The 17,953-nt window shown below is 33.5% G+C and overlaps 1 pseudogene; it reads left to right on the top strand.

The window, feature by feature from the left end:
• The first annotated feature begins 8,025 nt into the window (after window positions 1-8,025).
• LOC100619877 (growth hormone-inducible transmembrane protein-like) overlaps window positions 8,026-17,953 on the top strand; it is a 68,345-nt pseudogene continuing 58,417 nt past the window's right edge.

Here is a 17,953-nt window from a genome sequence, read left to right as displayed (position 1 = left end):
TTGTGTAACAATTTCATTAAGGGGGCTGAAGGAAACAATAAAGAAGGCTGAGGAGTCATTAGTAAGGTAAGAAATGAACCAAGAGAGTCTCATGCCACAGAATCGAAAGGATTAGAGAACATCGTGGAAAAGAGGGATGGTTAACAGTATCGGTTTCTAGAGAAATCATGGTGTTTGGGACCTAAGAAAAGGTTATTGTTTTGATTGATATCATTCAGTATTGTGATTCTATGATTCTCAGTTTTAGCTATTTATTGCATTAGCATAGAAGTATGGGTAGAGAAGATATAGAAGTCTAGTCCTGTACTCTGACTTCTTACAAATCCATCAAATGGCCTTGGACCAGTCATTTATATTTTTTAGTTTTTGCTTGCAATTATTTGTTTTTATATTTTTATTAAGAAAATTCAATTTCTTTGATATAGAGTTTTCAATATAGAAATGTCTGCTCCAATGTATTTTTCTATATGAAAATTTGAATAGACATTTTCACAGACTGTTAAATATCTTTAAATTTTTAATGTAAGAAAATCTATTCAAGTGGGAAGTAAGATTGTTTCAGTTAAGTTATTTATGGAAATATAAAAATCTATGTCTTTATGTGTGTACATATGTACACACCTGCACATATATGATTATATGCATGCATGTGGGTGTGCATGTGCATATGAACATGTGTAATTTAAAAAAAATTCCTGGAAGACCAGGTTTCAAATTTTGACTCTGCCACTTGTTACCACTGTGACTTTTGTCAAAGGTCTGGTCTTTCAGTTTTCTAATTTCAAAAAGAAGCCACTGGACTAAATAGCTTTCTAACATTTGTCCCATTTCTAAATCTATAGTCTGTGCTCCTATATACAATTCTTTTCAGAAGCTAAATGCTATGTACTCCAAGGTACCATTTAGACTGTTTAAATGAAAGTCACTGGAAACATTAAGTTATTTCTACAGACTGAGTAGTTTCTAGCAATATATAAGAGGGAACATGTATAATTTATCTAGCATCTATTTACATATCTCTGTAACCATCTAATTGCCACACTCTCCTGGCAGAGTTTCCATTACCAAACTGGTAGTATCTGGAGCAAAATCAGTATTCAAATATTAAAGGACATGATGAGAGTATTCATAACCATCAGTGGTTTATTTTATTTCCTACTCAAATCATAAAAAACTGGCCATGTAATATTCCTTATGGAGAGTTTCAATTTTTCTACAGTGCTTGATGTTTTTCTAAAGATGAAACTTTGCACTTAGAATAATAAGACCTCTTTAATAGAAACAAATATTTAATGATATGCCATATCGGCAATATGAAAAAAGTGAACCCTTGTGAATTTTTGAAATAGAGTATCTTCAACTGGCTTCAGTTTTGTAAAAGCTAATGATTTTTGGAGTTGCTGCTCTCTTTTAGAATTTCCCATAGCTTTGTTGACTTCCATTTTCTTAGGTTCCTGAAGTATTTGCAGACACTAAGGAAATATTGACATTTAAAATTGTAACGTCATTTGGCTTAGTGGATAAGAAGCTTCTCTTTAGACAAAATGGAAATTTGCATGGAGACATAGAAACATTCTGCTGCTTCAAATAGTGAATAACAGGACAACAGAGCTAATTGGCTTTTGAGTTGAAAGCATCTAAATGATAGCACTCACCCATCATCTTTTCATTAGTCTCTGCATGAATAACTCAAAACCAAGGTATTTACCTTAATATGGAACATCAGGTAGTGATATTTGCTTTTTAAAAGGTCAAGATCTTAGATAAAAATTATAAAATATATATTAAGAACTTTAACAAGAGGTGGAATATTATGAGAAAGTGAAACTATGTAAAGCTGCATTAACATTCATTATGTATGTCTTTCACTCAATTTATTATTTTGGCTTAGGCCCCTACTTTTAGTGTAAAATGTGGAAACATGATGAGCCAGGCCTGTCTTCAGTATCTGTTTTTCCCTAATAGTCGCTGAAGGTGCTGGGAGGAGGAAGGGGGAGCAGGGTTTAGCCTTACTGTTAGGTGAGAAGCTAATTAATTTGGTCTGGAGTTAATTATCAATCTTGACTTCCCCACCTAGAAAATCAACTAAGAATAATGCTATGCCTCCTTCAATGGACAGACTAGAGAGACATCCAGGAGTTTTCTATATTCTAGGAAAATAATAATAATAATAATTAGAGCTCATTTGTATGTACCATTTTAAAGTTTAGACAGCATCTTGTCAAGCAACCATGATGACAAGATTTGGTCTCAGCAGAGCTGGATTCCAATATCCAAGCTGGAGAGAGTCCAATTCTGACTCTAGCATGTACTACTTGTAAAGTTCATGCAAGGGGACAAAAGGAGGCATTGAATACAAAGCAGTTAGCAAAGCTAGAGCAAGCAGTCTCAAAAATTTGTTCAGTAATATAATCTAAGAAACAATTTAAGATAACTATCTAGATGTCTTGAATAGTGAAAAGACAATAGTGTTTGATTAAAATTTAATTTTAATTTAATAAAATTAAATTAAAGGAAAAATCAAAGACTTGTGGTATTTTTTTTTACAAATGAAATATAATTCATATAAAATGAATTTTGAAATAGCCATGAGAAAAGACTTCAGCTAGGATGAATGGCAATTTAAATAATTCAGGATTATCAAGCAACTAAAATAACAAAAAATTAATAGAAAATATATTTAAAAAGCAATAGAGGTCAAATTTCCATTCAAAATAATATATGCCCCAAATGAGCTTAATCATGAAAAAATAGATGAACTTTCTATATGAAAGACACTTGGGTCATTCTTGAATAAAATTTTGACATGCAAAAACTTAAAGGAAGATGAATATGATGTTTAATAGATTTGGCTATTATGGATTACTTTCACTATGTATTCATGTAATAGAATGAAAACAAGTACCTCCCTTCAATATAAGAAATATCACAACTGTAATGACTAAGCCCATTGTGTATTGATATTAATCTCATGCTCAAGTCCTTACTGCAAGAAAGCAATGTTTTTACTCTTTTATAATTTTCCACCCTGATTCCAGTGAGTTGCTTCTTCTTTAATGCTTTTTACCATTTTATTTGAGATCTTTTCCTCATTAAAATGTAAGTTTTCTGAAAGCAGGGACTTTCTTTGCTTACATTTCTATGTCTAGTGCTTAGTTTAGTGCCTGGCCCATTGTAAGTCCTTTATGAATTTTTTTTATATCCCAACTTGATATATTTGATTTCTATGAATACACGATCCATCTGTGTTTTTGCCCTTATCTGAACGCATATCACAGTATGATAGTTAAGTCCCAGGGACTTGGTTGTAGAGTGTAAATAAGTTACCTGGTGTCACACAGATAATGTCAAAGGTTTATACTCAGGATATAGAAAATTTGTCTACTTTGGTTTTTAAGGGATAAGGATATCTTTACAAAAATTGTACAGGGGCTATGTACTTTATAGTTAAATATAGGAAAACATAAACATTAAATGAATTCTTTAAATTCCATAATCCAAATAAATTTATATTTATTAAGGGATCATGGAAACAAAGAATAAAATAATTGGAGCCTAAATAACTTAATCATAAAAAATGAATGGGTTGAAGAAACAAGTCATAGAAACAATAATTTTTAAAGAGAATGATAAAGAACATACATATATATGTATATACCTAAACATATATATATATATATGTATAAAATACCCCAAACTATGGGATATAGCAAAATTGGTAATTAAGTAGAGTGAATTTTATATCCCTAAATGCTTACATCATTAAAATAGAGAAATAAAAGGTTAATGAATTGAGAACACAGTAAAATAAAACTAAAAATAATTTAAAATCCAAAATTAAATACCAAATTATAAATTCTTAAAATTAAAGATGAGATTAATACAATGGAATGTAAAAAAAAATCAATGAATTAGTCATTAAACTAGTATTGGGTTTTAAGAAAAAATAAATAAAATAGGTAAATATGGTTAATAGGATTTTTTAAAAAGAGAGAACCTGAACAGTTAGGTAGCTTATTGTATAGAAATCCAGGTCTAGAGATTGGAAATTTTGGGTTCAAATCTGATCTCAGAAACTTCCTAAATCTGCAACTCTGGACAAATCCTTTAATCCCAGTTGCCTAGCTCTTCTCTCTCTTTTGCCTTAGAACCAATACTTAGTATTGATTGGAAGATGGAAGAGAAGGATTTTGAGAAAAAGAGAAAGAGAAGAAAAAGAGAGAGAGAGAGAAGAAAACCAAATCACTTTAAAAATTTTAAAGGTGAATATATAACATCAGTGGGGATGAAATTAAAACAATTATTGACTTATTTTCCTTAATTATATGAAAACAAATTTTAAAATTTCAGTGAAATGGAAGAATACTTATAAAACTATAAACTGTCTAAACTATCACATGAGAAAAGAAAATATCTAAAGAAATCTGTTTTAGGAAATTGAATAGTCCATAAATAAACTTTCTAAGAAAAAAGGATCAGAACTTGATAGTTTTACATGTAAATTCTACCAAATATTTAAAGATCAACTATTTCCAATATTAAATAAATCATTTGAAATAATGGGTAAAAAAAAGGAGTCCTGCCAAAGTCCTTTTATGAAGCAAATATGGAGCTGAATCCTAAAATAGGGAGGTCAAAAACAGAGAAAAAAGTATAGGGTAATTTTATTAACAAATATAGATGTCAAAATCCTTACTAAAATATTATGTAGATGTCTATGACAGATTATCATAAAAATTATACATTATAACCAAACAGGATTTTTACCAGGATTACAGGGATGGTTTAATATAAGGAAAATGAACAACAAATTGATTATATCAATAACAATAGTACAAAAATCCCTATGATTGTATAACAAGAGGCAGAAAAATCTTTTGACAAAATACAACATTCATTCTTTTTAAGATAAACTCTGGAAAGCATAAGTATAAATGGATTCTTTTCTTAAAAATGATAAGAAGCATTTACCTAAAACCATTTATAATGCAGTTTATAATCCACTCTGTTATCCACTTCATTTATGGGTGAGTTCACCTTATTCACATTCAGCTGTGTTTTGCCATCTACCCATCATATTATCCTCTTTAACTCCTGCTCTATTCCCTTTCACTCTTTTCCTCCTCACTAGTATTTTGCTTTTTGTCACACACACACACACACACACACACACACACACACACACTTCCCCCTCCCTCAATTTTCTACCTCCTTCCCTTGTCTTATTCCTCTTTTACTTCTCTGTTGCATCATAAAATTCTATATACCACTGAGTATACTTGTTTTTCCCTCTCTCAGCCAGTTATGATGAGAGTAAAGCTTAAGCATTGCCTGTTACCACCATTATCCTCCCCTCTCTATATTGATTTTTCACACCTCTTTATGTTATGTAATTTATCCCATACTATTTATTCCTTCCTTTTTTTCTCAGTGTAACCTTCTCTTTCACTCTGTGATTTTTTTACAAATCATTCATATGTATGTATTTGATATCATTTGATATCATCACATTTACATACACATCACATCATCATATATCATCATAATAGGCTAACTTCCCCAACTTTCTGAGTAAATTCTATCTATCTTCTCTATTACTGAGAGTAATATTTGAGAATTACAGCTATCATTTTTCCATGTAAACATATAAACATTTTGACCTTAATGAGTCCCTTACATTTTTTTTTCTTATTTACTTTTTTGGGCTTCTTTTGTGTCTCATATTTGGCTCTCAAATTTTTTTGTTTAGGTCTGGCTCATTCCTCAGGAATGCTTGGAAATCTTCTATCATATTGCATATCCATTTTCCCCTAAAAGAATATACTCAGTTGGTTCTAAACCCAAATGTTTTGCTTTCCTGAATATCATATTCCATGCCTTTCAATCCTTTAATGTAAAATCCACTGGGTCCTGAGAGATCCTGATTGTAGCTCTCTGATATTTAAATGTTTTCTTTCTGGCTGCTTAAAATATTTTTTCCTTGTCTTCGTGACTCTTCAATTTAACTGTTATATTCCTGGAAGTTGTCATTTGAGGATTTCTTTCTGGAGGTGATCTATAAATGCTTTCAAATTCAATTTTATTTTCTTGTTCAAGGATCTTTGGTCTGTTATCTTTGATAGTTTCTTTTAATATGTTATCCAAGGTTTATTCATGATCATGGTTTTCAGGTACTCAAATTATCTCTCCCAAATCTATTTTCTAGGTCAAATGTTTTTTTAAATGAGATATTTCATATTTTTCTGTTTTTTTCATTCCTTTCATTCTGCTTTATTGTTTGATTTCTCATGAAATAATTAGTTTCTAGATCATTAATTCTGATTTTTAAAGCCTGAGTTTTTTCTATTGACTTTCAGTTCTCCTTTTTCAATTGGCCCCTTTTTTCTGATATCCCATTCATTTCTCCTTATATCACTTTGCTTTTTCTTCCCCACTTTTCCTCTGCCTCGCTTAATTGGTTTTTTAAGTCTGTACCTTGCTCTTTGTCTCCATAAAAATTATTTAGTGTTAGGTGCTTTTTTTGTTGTTGATTGCTCATTTTTCCTATCTAATTATAGGTAGGCTCTGTTTTCTTTGAAGTTGGGTTACCTTCATAAACTTCAGTTCTTCCTTGATGCTACTCTCAGCTTATTTTCCATGTTTTTAACAGTTTCCGTTTTTGTAGGATGATGTGATGGTCTGATGGCTGATTGCTCTGAGAGGCCCTTCCCACTGATGATTCAATTGACTCTTAAGACCCTGATAACACAAATACATACCTTAAGTTTGGTTGTAAGCTTTTGGTCTTACTTTGAACTTGATCAGGTTTGGAACTATTTAAATTGTAGCCTCAGGCTTATGTGTAAGTTTTTGGTCCTACTATTGTCTAATTGAAAATTGGTTACCCTAAAAAAGTACATTTCCCTGAATCCCACTGACTTCCTGTCATTACATACTTCCTGTAGACAGGGAATACATTCCGTGGGTGTTCTGGCTCTGGATCTCTTTGGCTTCCTGTTGGGGAGCATGATGGTTGTAAGCAAGGTTTTGAAGAGGCTGATTAGCCATGGGCATGTTTTTTTTTAATTTAATGTTGTTACCTTTTCATTCCTTTGCTTCTAATGATCATTAATAAATCCCTTAAAATATAATATTTTCATTATTGCACATTTAATTTTAATTTTTACACTGTGTACTTACTATAATCAGGCACACATTTAATTGTCCTGTACTGTAGTTCTGCTTCATGCTTTAGGCAAAAAGATTGAGGAGCCTGCACTTATTACTATCAGTCACCCCAAAATGTGAACTATGTCTTTATCCCATGTCCAGACTGGGATCCTTGACTTCACTCTGGGCCTATATGGATGAGCCTCAGACTGCCCTGGGCTGGAACTCTGGACTTCTCCATGGTTTTTATTTGTTGTTGTTGTTTTTGGTATGTGCAACAAGTTTTATTGGTCTTTAAGATACATGAACTGAATAAAAGAACAAATAAATTTAATTTTACTTATATTTAACAGATGAAAGAGAAATTCTGAAGTAAACTGAAAGAACTGATGAACCTCAGATAAATATTTCTTCAAAATGAGAGCGGGAAGTTCCTAAAAGATTCCTCTAAAGTCAAAAAAGATTAAGAAAGGGGGCATCTGGGTAGCTCAGTGAATTGAGAGTCAGGCCTAGAGATGTAAGGTCCTAGTTTCAAATTTGGCCTCAGACACTTCCCAGCTATGTGACCCTGAGCAAGTCACTTGACCTCTATTGCCTAGCCCTTACCACTCTTCTGCCTTGGAAATAATACACAGAATTGACTCCAAGATGTAAGGTAAGGGTTTAAAAAAAAAAGATTAAGAAAAACATCAAGAATTTCGAGAAAACTACACATTTCTTAATGGGTACATGTTTAAATATACAGGTTGCAAAACTTAGTCACCCATCCAATAAGATCAGAAGACACTACTTTATAAAGGTTAAACAGAAAAAAAAAATCATATTCCTTTAAATAAAAAAGTGAACAAAATTCCAAATCTAAGTCCTATAATCAAGATGACTTTCCATGCAAAATCATTGGAGATTTCAAGAAGTATGGGTTGGCTTCAACCATTATTTGCACAGGCAGGATCTCAGTGTCTGAATATTGACTTGAGCTTAGGTTCTGAATCTGGGACAGCAGATGTGGGTTGGGGGTATGTAACTTAGTCTTGGCTTGCTCTTCACCCCTTGCTTCAGCCTCTTACTGGCTCTGCTTCCCTCTAACTCAGGTGCCCCAGATGTCCTCTGCCTACCTTTCAGGTTTTTCTTTTCTTGAAATTTGTTTCATTCTCCTTGTTGTCTTTTTCACTCCTGTATTCATTTTGTGGTGATACTTTAATCTTGGTCAGAGAGGATTCTTGTAGTGATGTGGAGCTACTCTGATTTACTCCACCATATTGGCTCCTCCTCCAGAAGTCTTATAGCCATGATTAGAAGGTAAGCAGAAAACTGTGGGAAATTTCAGACATTTTCTTGGATTGAAGTCTCATATCCCAAATATAAAGATAACTTTGTCAAACTTATAAGAATATGACATTCCCCAATTTATATATAGTCAAAGATATTAACAGATAGCTTTTGGACAAAGAAATTGATGCCAAATGTAGAGAAATGCAAATTAAAAAGAATTCTGAGGTATCATCTCACACCTATGTGATTGACTAAAATCATTAAATGGAACATGGCAAATGTTGGAAGAGATTGGAAAAATTGGAACACTAATACACTGTTGGTGGAAATGTGGTTTGCACCAACTATTTTGGAGAATAATCTGGAAATATTCCCAGATATAAAACTGTATATATTTTGATCCCTTGTAATTCAACTTTTGGGACTGTGTCCCAAGTGATCAAGGAAAAAGGAAAAGAATGTGTATTTTCAAAAATATGGTACATTTTAGCACATCTTTTTCCTCTGTGATTTGGAGGGGGGCATGTAACACTTGTTGGTCTTTGATCTTTATTTTTGGTAATAGGAAATCTCAGCAAGGAATCTCACTCTTAACAATGAAGATTTGTATCTCTTCTAAGGAGTTACCTTGGGGAGTGTGTGGTTATGTGATTTACTGTAAGGACCATGATGTGTTGAAATAAGTTCTTGGTTTTTATCTTTTCCCAACTCCAAACTGCTACTGAAATCATGTGTAACCCAGATTCTCAGCATCTTGCTCTAAAAAGCTTACCCAGTACTCTAACAAAGTAACATGTGCCATTTATGATAGTGAATAAGAATAATAAATATGACAAATAAAGGTAGTCCAATCTTGATCAGAATAAGTACTTATTCTCTGAAGACATTCTTACTATGAATTTGTTTTGTTTTTAGAAGTGTCTCTCCTTAGGTGACAAGACTCCTTATAATCACTTTTATTTGGTTGAAAATTGTCCTCAGGGAATCTCTTAAATCCAGTAGGCTAAATATTCATAGCTCTTTTTAAAAAATATTTTTATGGGTCCATATTTTCAACTATTTATCATTAATTTGTCTGTCCTCTGGATACCCTCCAATTTTTCAACCTCCCAGTGAAAACACAGAACTTGGATCAAGAGAAAGTATTCTAGGCATGACTTATTGAGGATAACAAGAGCTTCTTTAGCATGCTCTAGCATAGTAAAATATTGCTAAAATATCTCCCTATCCCATTCTTCTTTTGTTTTCAATCGCACATAGAACAGACATGTTTCCTTGTGTTCCCATCATACTTATTTTTTATATTTGTTGGCTATGTTTTTCTTTTCATTTTGGTCCCTTCCATGACACCAGAATGAGCTGTCCTGATTAATTTCCTCCTCTAAATTCTTACTACTTCTTAAACTTTTAGAAATCTTTTAGGATTTTTGTCCCATTCTCCAATTTGTGAATTACATTTTACAAATTAGTATCATCCTTACATTAATAAACTGAGTTAATACTGTCATATACAAGTAGCTTTCTATAGAATCATGCATTGCTGGACAAAATTCTCTTCCAGGTAGCTTTCTTGACATGGTCTTTTCTTTAATAGAGGTTAAGAAAATAATATTTACATATGATGTTTGTCTATATTTAGAGAATTAAAACTTTCCTTTGAAAAAAGACATTAAGTGCTTCACAGTTATTTTCTGGACAGTGGTGGTGAGCCTTTGGCACAGCTGCCAAAGATAGAACAAAGAATGCTTTCTGTGGGTACACAGTCACCCTCTTCGTCCCCAGAGTTCTTTATTAGAAAGGCAGAGGGACTCAGTTAAGCTACTCCCTTTCTCCTCTCCTTGTACTTAAGGACATTTTTTTCACATTACACGTGCCTTTGTCCAGTAGCCCAATGGGGGGGGGGGTTCTCCCTCTCCTGTGTGGGGTAAATGGTGCACAGGGGGTATCCAGCACTTGGTGGGGAAGGATATGGTATATCATATTTGTAGGGGTGGTTGTAGTACTCAGTCTGGGGTTAGGGTGGGGGCAGGACCTGGCAGTCTATCTCTAAAAAAATTGCCATCAGTGCCTTAGGACATCTTTTGTGTTTGTTTGTTCTTTCTACTTCCTATTGAAATAGACGAGTAATAAGGATGGAAAGGTTTGTATATATGATATTTCAAGTTTGGATACACAACTGAGTGAGTAGGCCAGACAGGTAGCTTGTAGGCCAAAATGCTATCTGCCTATTTGACCAAAGTTAAAAACATTAAAGATTAGTTTTATTAACATTCTGATAAAAGATGATGGGAGGACCAGAAACAAAGGAATCCCTAAACTTTAAAATCTGAATACTTCTCCCACCCCTTTCTACTATACTCTCTATAAATCCTACACTACTAATCTGACCTAACTGGTCCTCCAAATCAATGGTGGACAAGTTTATAGTTCATCAAATATGATAGCTTTGAACTCTTGGTGAGTTCACTGTCTTAGGCCTAAGCCCAAGATAGCTTCAGGTCTTTCCCATAGGAAACTCTCAGGAGTTTCATCATCAAGATGAAACTCTCATCATCAGGAAACTCTCAGGACACAGGAACACAGGTACACAGGTAGATGAGAATGTGGATAAAGGGTTGACAGGATCTCACAAAAGGATACCAGACTTGCAGGATAGCAGGATAGCAGGAACCTTTGGCTTCCCAGTGAACAGGTAGGCAAACTCTCACTTGGCTCAGACAGACCAAGCACAGGGAGTTACCTCACCAGTCTCCCTGAAGGACAGAAACAAAAGGCTTCCAACTGTCTTCCCATATCTCTTCTTCTCTCTTCTGCAGACTCTAGAATAGAGTTCATACAGTTCTGTGCATAGGGCAAGTTCCCGCTTTGCAAACTCTTGCATTTAGTCTCTTTTTGCAAAGTCTTTCTTTCTTTCTCTCTCACACTATCAAAAATCAAAAGAAATTATGTCTTTATTTGGCCATGGTTTAGATACATAAAAAGTGAAAGTAATCATGTAAGAATGCCATAGAAATAGAGTGTGAATTAGGCAAATGAATTAAGTTCAATATATATACAATACATATATAGAAATATGTGAATGGGACATGTGTATATATGCTCTATATTTATGCATTGACATACATACATATCCAATGGACTAAGATTCTTTTCCTCCCTTCTCCTGTGACTCCTCCTCTCACCAGTAAATGCAATAAAAAAGTAATGGATAACAAAGACAAACAGGTATGTTTTGCAATTGTTTTGTCCTTTCAATCATGTCTGACTCTTCATTGGCTATAAACTTTTAAATTTTTCTTATAACTTAAAAAATATTTCAATAACAAATTTCCACATCAGTTTTCCAAAATCATATGATTGATAATGTCTCTCTCCTTTCTTCTCTCCCCCCTCTTAGAGCTGACAAGCAATTCCATCTGAGTTATATATGTATTATCACACAAAACATATTTCCATATTATTCATTTTTGTAAGTGAATAAGCTTATAGAACCAAAACCAAAACCCCCAAACATATAATCAAATAAACAAATGATAACATATGTTTTCTTTTGCATTTACACTACAACAGTTCTTTCTCTGGAAGTGTATAGCAGTCTTTTCCTACTGGTTCTGCTTATTTCACTCTGCATCAGTTCAAATAGGTTTTTCTAGTTCTTTGGTGGATTTGGAAGTGCATATGGCCATTGGTTGGATGACATTGGCCTCCTTCCTAAGAAACCTTTCAAAGAGCTAAATTTCCAGAATTTGGACAAATACTAGCACAATTCAGAAAAAGCAAATTGTTATATTCCAGGATGATTCAGCCCAGGTAGCATGGAGACATATTTTAACAATATTCCTATCCCTGAGAAGATAACCTTAGTCCTCAATCAATTTCAAGCATTTATTTCTGTGAAATTTAGAAGAAAACTATCCAATGATATTATGAGTATTATGATAATGGGCTCTATTAATTCAAGAATAATAAAGAGTTTCTATACTATTCAAGGAGGGTCAACTTTTTATGCTGGTTGAAATTCATGTAACTTTCCAGTTACCTAAACATGATTGAAAACCCATAGCTCAGATCAGGTCTACTGGCAGTGGAAGTAGATTGAGAGACTTTTAGAGTTTGTTTTTGTTAAATGATAAACACACTAGAGGGTGACCCAAACAGTTAACATCTGTAACTATCCTAATGTATTATTCATTTCCATTCCTTCAGAGCAGACAGTATTGTTTACTGTAATATGTCATAGATAATACCCTTGGGTACTGCAGGGCATGCCAACTAGACACCATAGCAGAAGACAACATTTCTATATTCATGACTGTAATACTCCCCAAATTTATAGAGGTTTTTATTTAGTGCCTTTTCTTGCTTACAAGATGAAATTCTTATAAATCATTTTCCTACATAGATTTTCTTTTGTCTCAAAGGAATTTCCCTCATGTCTTAAATTTCCTAGTAATATAAGTCCTTTGTTTGAATAATGGGTTCCCAGTAATTGCTTCAAATAGAATGTTTCAGAATTTCCTTTAAAACCATTATTATATTTAAGTATATTTCACAGAGGATAAAGCTTCTTAAATATGGTTATTATGTGTTAGCTTTATTTAACTTCTATTGATTTGAACATGTTCTCAAACTTTGCTTTAAGATAGCAGCATAATAAACTCATTTTTCAATTTGTTTAAATACAGATGAATCACAATCAAGAGATTTGGGGATAGTCAATTTCTATGGTCTCTTAAGCTGGCAATGTTGATTTAGCCTGACTGGACCTTGGTTTAAGGTTTTCTTTCAAGGAGGAAGGAAAAGATGGGCAGAGAGTTTTCTTATTGGCTCAGTGAACAGTACTTTCACAAATCATGTGTATCTAACCCTCACTGCTTTCTACTTCATTGATTAAAGGTGCCAGATGGTGTTCCTGGAGCCATGTATCCTGATTAGATGGAAAATGCTACTTGACCAAATCAAGTACTTAAAACCATTTCTGTTCTCTGTGTTAGATATATTGTGATTGGTGGCAATGAAGAAGGTAAAAACTTTTTTTTGCTGCTCCCACAACATTCATCAGGCTGGTGGCCCGTAACAGCTGTAGCGGTTGGAAATTAATGAGAAATCAGGGCAGAGAAAGAAATTTAGGGCAGCAAAAAGCTGCTCCAAATAGATTCAATCTCCCTCACTTTGCCATAGCCTAAGCAATTTTCAAATTAAAATGTTACTTTGAGGGTGGGAATTCCATTTTTTCCTCTCCTATATCTTTTATCTTTATAACCCTAACCCTATACTATATTAATGTATTTCCTCATGCCCCAGAAATGTGTATCAGAATGAAAATAGGAAACTATGTGGAAGTAGGGAAAAGAATCAGTGAGGGGAGAAGGATGGTTCTGCCAAATTTTAGAGATTAATTAAATTTTTTGTTCAATTAAATTTCCCAGGTATCCTCCTCTCCTCCCTGCCCTAGAGAAGGCTTTATTTGACAAAAAGATACATGTATATATAAAATTACTTATTGCATGTTTATTTACAAGTTATTCTTCAAACAGTATTTCTTTTGTTGTATATATAGTGTTCTCTTGGTTCTGCTCATTTTGCTTTTCATAATTTAATGCAAACCTTTCTGCATTTTTAAAAATTAGTTTGCTCATCATTTATCATGGTGCAATAATATTCCATCATAATTATAAGCCACAACTCATTTAACCATTCCCCAAATGCTGGATGTCTCCTCAGTTTCCAATTATTTGCTGTTATAAAAAATAAGAAAAAAATAAGGGAAAAAAAGAGCTATTATAAATATTTTAGAACATATAACTTCTTTGCTGAGATACAGATTTAAATGCACTGCTAAGTAATTGCAGAATTCCATTTGGGGGGAAAAAGATAATCTTATTAATAAAGTCCATGTCCTTAAGAGACAAGCCTCTTAATGAGTGCTAGACTAAGAGTCAGCAAGGCCCATGTTCAAATCCTGTCACTGACACATAGCAGGCATGTGACCATAGGCAAGTCACTCAACATCTTCATTCATAAATTTCTTCATTTATAAAGTGGAGACAATAATATCAATAAAGTAGAGAAGATAATAATGGCTTTAACCATCTACTCTACATGGATATTGTAAAGTTTAAATAAGTGGATGAATTTAAAATGCTCTGCAAGATTTAAAGCACTACATATATGTGTATATATATATATATATATATATATATATATATATATATGATGCCAGTTGTTATAATACATTCCCCCTTTCCACATTGGTATAAGGAACTTCCAGTAAGGAAACTCTTTCTACCAATGCAGCTTATCACCTTCAATTTAACAGGCTGAGTTTTGTGAAAGTTTCAATAATTTGTTCAGTCATACAGCCAATATGCAGGCTCGTAGATTTAGAGATGAAAGGTACCTCAAAGATAAGCTTTTTGAATACTCTCTTTTTCTAAATAAAATAGGAAGTAAAGCCCCAGAGAAAATGGGCAAATGACTTGCTTTATGTTATATGGGTAGTAAGTGGCAAAGCTAGTATTCAGACCTAAGTAAATCTAATGCTCTTTCCACAAATCCATGTTTCTCATAGTATTCTCATATTACCTTATTGGCTTAGAAGAAATGTAAATGTAGTATATTTTACCACCTTCCCCTGAGCTTCCTTATTCTTTAGTTGCTGTCCACCTCAGCAAGGTGAATCCTCAGAGAGATGGCTGCTATAATTCTCATGATTCTCAATAAAATCTGAGTGACTTCAATTATAACACTAAGACTTTTGATCTCCACATTGACATGCATCCTTTAAATAGTTACTCTTATTTACCTACATAAAAATATATAGTGAAATTACCAAATACATCAGTAGTGAGAATATTATACATGTGTATAATTTATAGTATACATTACATAAACATTTACCACATACTTTGCAATATAAAATATTTACCATATTGTGACTACAACCACTGTTACTGCCAAAGCCACAGCCTTGAAATATCTGTGATTGCTACTTCTTTTCAACAGTGTATCATATCTGGAACCACAGTAGTTTTCTCTTTACTCTATCTCAAGATATTAAATTGCCTCTTCTCTTAAATCCTCTTCATCATATAAAAGTTGAAAACAGCTTCTTCAGAAAACACTGCTTTATCTTTTTACCTCTGCATCTTCTTCAGGTTCTTTTCCATAATGACAAGAAACATCCCTCCAACCTCTCTCAAGCTAACACTTTCAATGGTCTTTCTCCAGCTTATCAAGAAGATCCTTACTGATGAAAGGCCAAATACAGGTATTGGCTCCCTGCATCCATAGGAAAAAGGCACACGCTGTGTAAATCCTCACAGCTGACCAATAAATCAGCATAAACACCTTTTCCCTGATAGCAAAGGGAGAGGTGTTTTACATGAAGCATTTTGTCCCACTGATAGTCTATTTGAAGCCATATTCCTACTGATATATTATTTGAATTGGTTATATTAACAATATTTCCATAAAAGTCACATAAAAGAGAAGTTGTACTTATAGTCTTGCAAGTCCTCTCCTTCTTTCCTTTTCAAGTTGTATGTCTCCTCAAGCCCTTCCCTTTGAGAAATTGCCCTTTAGATTCCACCAATGAATGGTTTTTAGACTTTTTTGTAACGTACAATATTTTGGCAACTTAATTAGCCAATATCCCCCTTCTCAAGTGTTTTCTAATACATAAAATAAAAAAAACATACAATTGCAAAAGAAACCAATAATTTAATGAAATATAGTTGACGAAATATTTTCTAAACTAGCTTATGAATCCATCTAAAAAACCCCTCTATTAGTACTTCTTTCATGTCTTATAAAAGGAAGGTATGTATTTGGAATTGTTTGTCCGTAAGCCTTAGTTTTGGGTAGAAATCGCTCTTTTCATAGACACTTGAATGCCAGCTCACAGTATCTATTGAACTCTACTTAGATAAATAACCCAAGATAGCCATCCTTCTTTCTTATAATACATTAGCCTATTCACTTCAGTGTAACTGGCTTTCAAATCACAATCTGAACTCAATCTATATCCAAGCTTAGTATTGTCCTTGGCTCCTCTTCACTTATCCCCTGTCCTTTATAATGTCACACCCAGGAAGAGATATTGGGCTTTTATGATTGGTAAAATATTTCCTTGGAAATATTTTGTCTACTTTAAGGTGGTGCAGTTTAAGGACATTGAGGAGCTGGAGAGTGTCTAGCAGAGGAACATACAGATGGAGAAAGGATTTAAGTCCATGTTTCAAGAGGATTCTTTGCAAGAATTTGGAGCATTTAGCTAGAAAAAGGTAAAGCTGGTGAAATATGCTATCTGATTTTCAACTTTTTGAAGAGGTGTAATATAGAAGATTGAATAGAAGATTATATAATCTTAAAGCTCAAAGCAGACTTTGAGGCCAACTAGTTCAACATTCTCACTTCAAGGATAAAGAAACCTGAGCTCAGAGGGACTAAAAGAGCTGACTGATTTTTCTTAGACATTAAATGGCAACCAGAATGTCTCAGAGGATAGGGTGCTAAACCTGGAGTCAGGAAGACCTGACTTCAAATATAGCCTTAGACATTTACTCTTTGTGTGACCCTGAGCAAGTCACTGAACTTCTGTTTGACCTGCAGACAGCTGGATGGCTCAGGGGTTTGAGTGTAAGACCTGGAGTCAGGGAAAACCTGAGTTCAAGTGTGACCTCAGAAACTTATTAGGCAAGATTTAACATCAAGATGCCATAATTCATAATCCACTGAATAAGGAAGTGGCAAGCACTTTAGCATAATTGCCAATAAAACCTCAAGGACAGCATTGTCAGGCTGTTGTCCATGGGATCATAAGGAGCCAAATGTGACTGAATAAGGAGAAAATGTCAGCACTATAATGAAAGTTCTCTGAATTCAAATCTAGCACTTTTTGCTAGTAAGACACATGATTGAACTTGTTCTTTTTGAACCTAGAAGTTCAAAGGAAGCACTAGATGGAAATTATAAAGAGGTAAAGTTGGTCTTGATATCAAGAGAAATAACAATGGCTATGATTTCCTAATAACTACAAATGACCTCCATTCAAATGATCTACTTCAGTAGGTCATGTAATCTCTCATTTGAAATCTGGAAGCAGGACTTCATGAGCACTTCTTGAGTATGCTATGATGTTTATTCCATTCATATATGGACTGAACTCCATGACTACAAAGATCCCTTCAAACTTCATTTTCTTTGATCATTCTAATTTGGGCCTGTATAACCTTCTTCTTGGACAAACTCGTATTTGGTCTCCTGTCTTATTTCTCTCTTGTCCAGTATATCCATGTGGCTGCCAAAATGATTCTCCTAAAGCACAAGTCTGATGATATTAACTCCCTTCTCATAAAAATCCAATGATTCTATGTTATTTTCATGATCAAACAAAAAATTCCATCATTTGGCTTTTAAATTTTTATACAATCTGACCCAGACCTAATTTTCCATTCTTATTATACATAAATTCTCTTCCCAAAACTTTGGTATAACCAAATTGGCCTTTTTATTCTTCCTCATTCATGAT

This window comes from Monodelphis domestica, chromosome 2 (assembly GCF_027887165.1).
Source record: "Monodelphis domestica isolate mMonDom1 chromosome 2, mMonDom1.pri, whole genome shotgun sequence".
Taxonomy (NCBI): Eukaryota; Metazoa; Chordata; class Mammalia; order Didelphimorphia; family Didelphidae; genus Monodelphis; species Monodelphis domestica.
Note: the sequence above shows the minus strand (reverse complement) of the source record. Positions and strands in the feature narration are given on the sequence as shown.